The sequence below is a fragment of the Helianthus annuus genome, chromosome 2 (assembly GCF_002127325.2).
Source record: "Helianthus annuus cultivar XRQ/B chromosome 2, HanXRQr2.0-SUNRISE, whole genome shotgun sequence".
NCBI lineage: Eukaryota > Viridiplantae > Streptophyta > Magnoliopsida > Asterales > Asteraceae > Helianthus > Helianthus annuus.
The window spans coordinates 12,531,809-12,538,257 of NC_035434.2; the positions used below are offsets into that span (position 1 = coordinate 12,531,809).

The 6,449-nt window shown below is 37.4% G+C and overlaps 1 long non-coding RNA gene across 4 annotated transcripts; it reads right to left on the reverse strand.

The window, feature by feature from the left end:
- Positions 1–1,360: 1,360 nt before the first annotated feature.
- On the reverse strand, positions 1,361–4,231 carry LOC110910420. Of its 4 annotated transcripts, none has more exons than XR_002576147.2 (3): positions 3,849–4,231; positions 2,525–3,750; positions 1,361–2,441 (listed from the first exon to the last, which is right to left on the reverse strand). It is a non-coding gene; the product is annotated as an uncharacterized LOC110910420 (long non-coding RNA). The 4 variants fall into 4 exon arrangements; XR_004871269.1 differs by having other exon boundaries at positions 1,361–1,759; positions 2,295–3,750; XR_004871268.1 differs by having other exon boundaries at positions 1,361–1,759; positions 2,250–3,750.
- Between the last annotated feature and the right edge of the window lie 2,218 nt (positions 4,232–6,449).

Below are 6,449 nucleotides of genomic sequence, written 5' to 3' on the forward strand. Positions count from 1 at the left end.
TTTGTTTCCTGTTGGTGTTTGTGGCTGGCCCGGAATAGGGCGACTTTCTCGGGTATCACTGTCAAAGTGGAAGACGTCTTCAGCGAAGTTAGATCGTTAGGCTTTTTATGGTTCAAGCATAGGTCAAAGCATAGGTCGATATCGTGGTCGGATTGGTGTAAATTTGTAATTACGTAGCCTCTTGTAGTTTTTGTTCCCCCCCGGTTTTCGGGTGTGGGTTTGTTTTTTAATGAAGTTTTCCTTTCAAAAAAAAAAAAAATCTTAACCACCAATGACCAAACAAAATTTTTTTGGTCAAAGTCAAAAGTCATCAAAGTGACTTTATTTAATTTATTCAAGGATAGACTGTCTGTATTATATAATAATAATAATAATAATAATAATAATAATAATAATAATAATAATAATAATAATAATAATAATAAATAAAAATAAAAATCAATACAAACGTGGTAAAAATAAAAATCCAAAAACTTCTATGGTCAAATAAAAATCCAAAAACTTCCGTGATCAAAATAAAAATTCAAAAACTTCTGTGGTCAAAATAAAAAAACTTACTTGTAGCTAATGATGTAGTTTAATATATATAATAAGTTAATAACTACACAACTTAGACTCCGCGTGATTTGAACACTCAACCTTTTGGTTATGGAACAAACCACTTAACCATCAGATGTCCACTCGGGGACCTTGAGGCCAATGGCAAAGCTAGCCCAAAAATTCAGGGGTATCTAAAAAAATTGGGATTACGGATATCCTATGTATAAAAAGATAAATATTTTACACTACATAGACGAGGTTAAAATGTATTTTTACACTATGAAGACAGAGTTGAGGGGTAGCTCAGGCTACCCCTCCTTATACATTGCCTCCGCCACTAATTGAGGCTATGTGTTAGTCTGGTTTTCTTTAAAACAGATTTCGCGTCATCTCTGAGAACATATCTACCTCCCCAAGGTTGAACAACAATTCTTTTTTTGTTTCCTTTTTTATAAGAGGTTTTTGCTTGAAGCATAAAAAAGAGAGTGGCTAATTTGAAAAAATGTAATAAAAAAATAAGGTAGCAAATGATGATTCAAAATCTCAATCAACCTTTAAAAAAAACAGAATAATATCATCATCATTTAGTCAATGCAAGAATTAACTACTAACATTTTCTGATCTTTCATAAAACCCAAAAAAGGTACAAATTTGGGTCAACAATTTCTTTGTTTTTTCTTTAAACTAGGAATTAGTACCCGCCGCAATGCGGCGGGGTTCTTACATGCGAGCATCCGTCCTTGTCTTCTTGTCCAACCTTCCGACTCGTAGTTATCTCATCACACAAAAAAAGAAAGCCATATCTAAATGACACCAAGAGTGAGTTGTAAAGTTAAATCAAACATTAATTGTTACTCGACTCGTCTGATTACATTCCTTATAATCTAAATATCTAATCTACATAACCAAATTGACCCATTCATAAAAAAACTTGTCATATTACCACATCTGGTAGTCAATGTTGTGTTCTCGTTTTTTATCTTTTTCCAGGTTTGGAAGTTAAGTTCTTGTGACCTTTCGGAGATAGGTAGAAACTCTGTGTACCAGTCCGGATTCTCACCCGCAGCTAAGGTAAAATGAAGATTAAAAAAATGAAATAAGAAGGTTACAATGGAAAAATTATGCACTTCACTCGGTTGTCATGAACACCCGGACGACCTTTATCATTGTCAGTTCGTTGTTTTGAGCTACCATAGAACTTTCCAAATGCTTCTGTGAACTGAAATGAGATGATAAAATGTTAAAGATATTACTCTAAAGTAAGCCTGGCAAAAATAGGTGGTCATGTTAGATTACTACTGGTGAAAAGGGTTCGGACCAAAACAGGCCCAGGTTGAAAGAAGTCGTTCTAGGGAAAAAAAATCTAAAAAAGGGTTCACCCGATATATATACGTGTAAAAAATGGATATCTATACCAAGCAATGTAAGTATAAGGACTTGAAGAGGTCATTTCATCTAACCACCTAGTTCATCTATTGATTGGTACGCGAATCGAATCGTTCCGAAACGATAAATTTTTCAATCGGAAACACGTTTTCTAGTGATCCGGAACGATTATTGTGATATATTGTTGATGGTTATCAATTGCCGCCCTAAAATAATTAGGTCAAAAAAAGCCAGCCAATATTATGTCTTTTACATTCAATATTCTACCTAACTCATTTAAAAAAAAATGTACGATAAATACAAAGAGAAATTAACTTATATACCCTGGCTTGCTTTGAATGGCTATACTAATTATTCTAGTAATACACCTTTTTTATTGCAAACAAAAGTCACACTGAGCGTGCCCAATATGGAGCTAAAACTGGAAATAGTGTTGATTATGTCCAACACGCTTATCCCTCCGCCACTACTTTCATTGGAAGTAGAGTCACCGATATTAGCAAGATTTACAGTACCTGCACTAACTCATGAATACTTTATGCTATATAAATATGATAAATATTACCCATCGTCATCAAAAACAGACATATATATATACCTTGATCAGCATATCGGATATAACATTTTCCAAGGTACATATCACCCCCAGCTTGATGTCTCACACACTGATCTCAACCGTCTAGTTGCCTCTGAAAGACAATCTTGACAATCACTTAAACTCAGATCTTGTATGCACTGTGCCACACCTTGTATGCTACCAAAATCACCCTCGCGAAAGTATTCTCCATTCCCGCCTACCAGAAATGCCAACGCACTGTCTATACGGTTCAAAACATCCGAATTATAGCCAACTGAAGGACCACATCTCCTGCACACCTCCATCTTATCCGGGGCCCCAAAAAATGATGTATTATTGTACTTCACATAACATCCTTCTAACTGTATTTCACCACACGTGGACATACGACAAGCAGTCTTGAGTTGACTTACGGCGAACCCAGGCCGAACGATTCGATTCTGTACCCAATTCTAGTACAGCTGAACCGATTCGGGATTCGAGGGGGGATCTACGTTTCCTGTGAGTATGATCTCAACCACCAACTACCAACCTCGAAACCGTAACCTTTGAAAGTCACATCTTAGATGCTAACCACACCATCCATAGTTGAGATTATACTGAATAAGAACCACATATCTTAAATCCATGCCTAGTTTGTATGGCTATCCATCTATTCTCTAAAATTCACATACTTAGGCCATCCGTAGTCATAAAGCCCCTTGTGGGGCGTTATGCGACATGTGTCGTGCCACGTCACACAGGGGCTTTATGGGGCGTTATATCACTTGAGCCCGTAGTCATAACGCCCCTACCCATCATTACCTAATTATTAATTTTCATTTTTATTAATTATTTATAAAAACCCATGCTTTATTTTCATTGGTCAAAGGTTGAAAAGCTTCCCCCATAACCCCGTGAAAAATATCGCGCCTGCCCCCCTTTTTTTCCCCATAACGCCGCCCGTCGCGGTGTGCGGGGCGCTATGGGGGCGCTATCTTTCTTTTAGGCGGTATATGGAGCCCCATTACGTATGCTCTTACAACTACAAATTTAACATTCCATCAACATAAAGCTCAAAACCTCATCATCAATCAACACATATTAAAACCTAACACACTAAGAAACACATGTAACAAACATTTCAAATTTTCAATACCTCAGTCAGAACCACACCTGTCGCCTGATGATGCTCCAGTAGCAACGAAGAGGGAAGCCGCGTATGGAGCCAAAATCCCCAATTCCAAAAACTACCGCAACCAAGAACCCTATAAAAGCAAAACAGAACATCAGCCAAATTAACATAGCCACAAATCAAATTAATTGAAAGAAATAAAAAAGCAGGGAAAGAAGCGGATACAAATACCTCGTTTGAATACTTGAATTGCCGTCGTTCACCTCGTCGGAAAGTCACGAATCACCACATCTGTCACCGTAAAACCAAACCACCACAAAATCAGATCATCAACATCTTCGATTTCCTTTCGCCCCACAACAACACTCGAACCACCAACAATCCACCACCACCGCCGCCGTCTTCTGTCGCAAAAACAGCACGCCACCGCCGTAATCGCACCTCCGCTCCACCGTCCATACACCGCCAATCACCACTGTTGTTGCAAACGGCTCCACCGGCCTTTGGCCGCCAGCCTTCTGTCGAGTGGGAGGGGTGACCGAGAGGGTGTTTGGCCTGTGGAAGTGTGTGTATAATTTGAGAGATGAGTGAGATTTGGTTTGGGTTTTGTTTGTGAACGAGTTGACGTCAACCCGCGCGTTGCAGCGGATGTTGATTATGAATGTCTTTAGTATCTTTATATGACATGCGAAAATCGTTGAAATAAATTAGCCTTTAGATAATTGAGTGTTAAAATCTTTGCTAATGCCTAAATTAGGATATAAACTTAAGCAAAATTTGGTCAAGTTTTATGGTGACCCGAACTCAAAAATAATATATTATTTAGTTTTTGAAAACAGATCTCTAACCTCTCTTAAATATTTTTGGGTTTAGGATCAAATACAAAGGCTTCTAAAAAAAGAAGTCGTACAGACAGTATCAGACGGACTCTGATTAATCTCATTCAAGCGGCATTGGAACCGTCTTATCGAAATCTACGACGTGAGATTTTAGGTTTTCACTTTTGGATTTATAGGTTGTAGATTTTAGATTTTTTGTTTATTATCATTGTGTCTTTTCTATGTTTGCGTCATTGTTTTTTTTTTTTTTTTGCGACTTATTGTGTCATTTTTTTGACGTCGTGTTATATGTTTCGATATTGTGTTATATTTTGCTCAAATTGTGTCATCTTGTGTGATCCATTGTGTCTTTTTAAACTTTTTATTTTATTTTTAAGAGTCTTTATAGAATACCTTAACCAGTTAACCCTCTTAAATATATACATCATTTCCTTTGTTACTTAGTGATTATAATACATTGCACGAAACCTTAACTACATAAAATTTGTTATTAACATAAATTGAGAAAGCTAACCAAATGTAACTACAAACCTCACGGTTGACATGCATGTCCTATTTATATTTATTTGTTAATTACTTTTAACTTTATGTTTTAAGTAACTGTTCAAACCATTGTTTTATGGTCCATCGTAAGAAGAGTGTTTCACTCAAAACTTATATTATATCTGTCCCTTTTCTATATTGTTTTTTGCAAGTCTTGTATACGAAATTGTCTTCATGCAATTCTGGATGTTTACATTGTTTTAATTCTGTTACACAACTTGCTGGACAATAGAACTGCATATTGACACATTTCATATCGTAAAACAATAGAACTGCATATTGAAATAAACCAAACCCTTCATATGAACTTTGATTTTTTATACACATCATTGGTTTCAAAAGACACATTGAAACATGAGATTAATCAAGCATGGTATGCTTTAATATAATTTTTTTCGGGCATTTCAACTCCGCAACACCGTCAAAACATATTTACACGTCGGTTTGATCCGTCGCCTAAGGGCCCATTATCCATCCTATGGTCAATCTTCTCCGTCAAGGATTCCGGTAGAGGCGGATCAATGGTCGATTCCAGCACTGTTGTGACTCGTAGTCAATCCTACAACTTGTTACGGGACGCGTTTAATCAGACGGGTTTTCATTATTTGATACGTGTTATGATTTCTCGTCGCTGATGAGTGGCAATGCCGAGGGCGGCATTTATTTTCGCTGAAGGTTAGACGCTATTGTTGCGACCAGAGAAGTTTCGCTTGGCGTTTGCGCCGACGTATTCGTCACTTTCGTTCATCATCGGTAATGTCCAATAGCCAGCGCGCAAGAGACACATGTCGGTTATGATATTAGTAACAGCGAGGGACACGTTATGATATTGGTAAATCGGTTGTCAGTTTTCCGCTAGTTATGCATCTAAAAATTCTAAACCAAAACAGATCGATACGTACAAAAACACATCATATAATCGTTGCTTCTTCATCTCTCACAACTCACGCGTACTACCGTCTCTTCGTATCTGGTGAGTCGTAACCACCGCCTCTTCATTTCCGGCAATTTGTAACCACTGCCTCTTCCTTATTATGTTCATCATATAGGTACAGATTTAATCACACAATTTCACATTTAAATAAGATCAAATTACACAAAAACACATATAATCAATAACAAAATATAGAGAGAAGGACGATAGAAACATCGGAAGATATGCAACAAAACAGTGACAGATAAGAATATATTTCTTTGGATTGGCAAGACAGCGCTCCGTCATTGATGCCACCGCTAGATCCTACCCCTTTCTTTGTTCTCTGGATAGAAGAAAAAAAAAGCACCATTGAAATTACGTTGCGGCCAAAGGATGCTACTGGTTGGAAGTTGATTGATTTGTGGCGGTGGGTGTTATATAGGTGTGAAACGCTGGCAAGCGACGGGTGTGTAGGAAACGCGTCGGTTGGTTATTAACGGTAGAATTTGAACACCAAGAGTATCGGTTGATTGT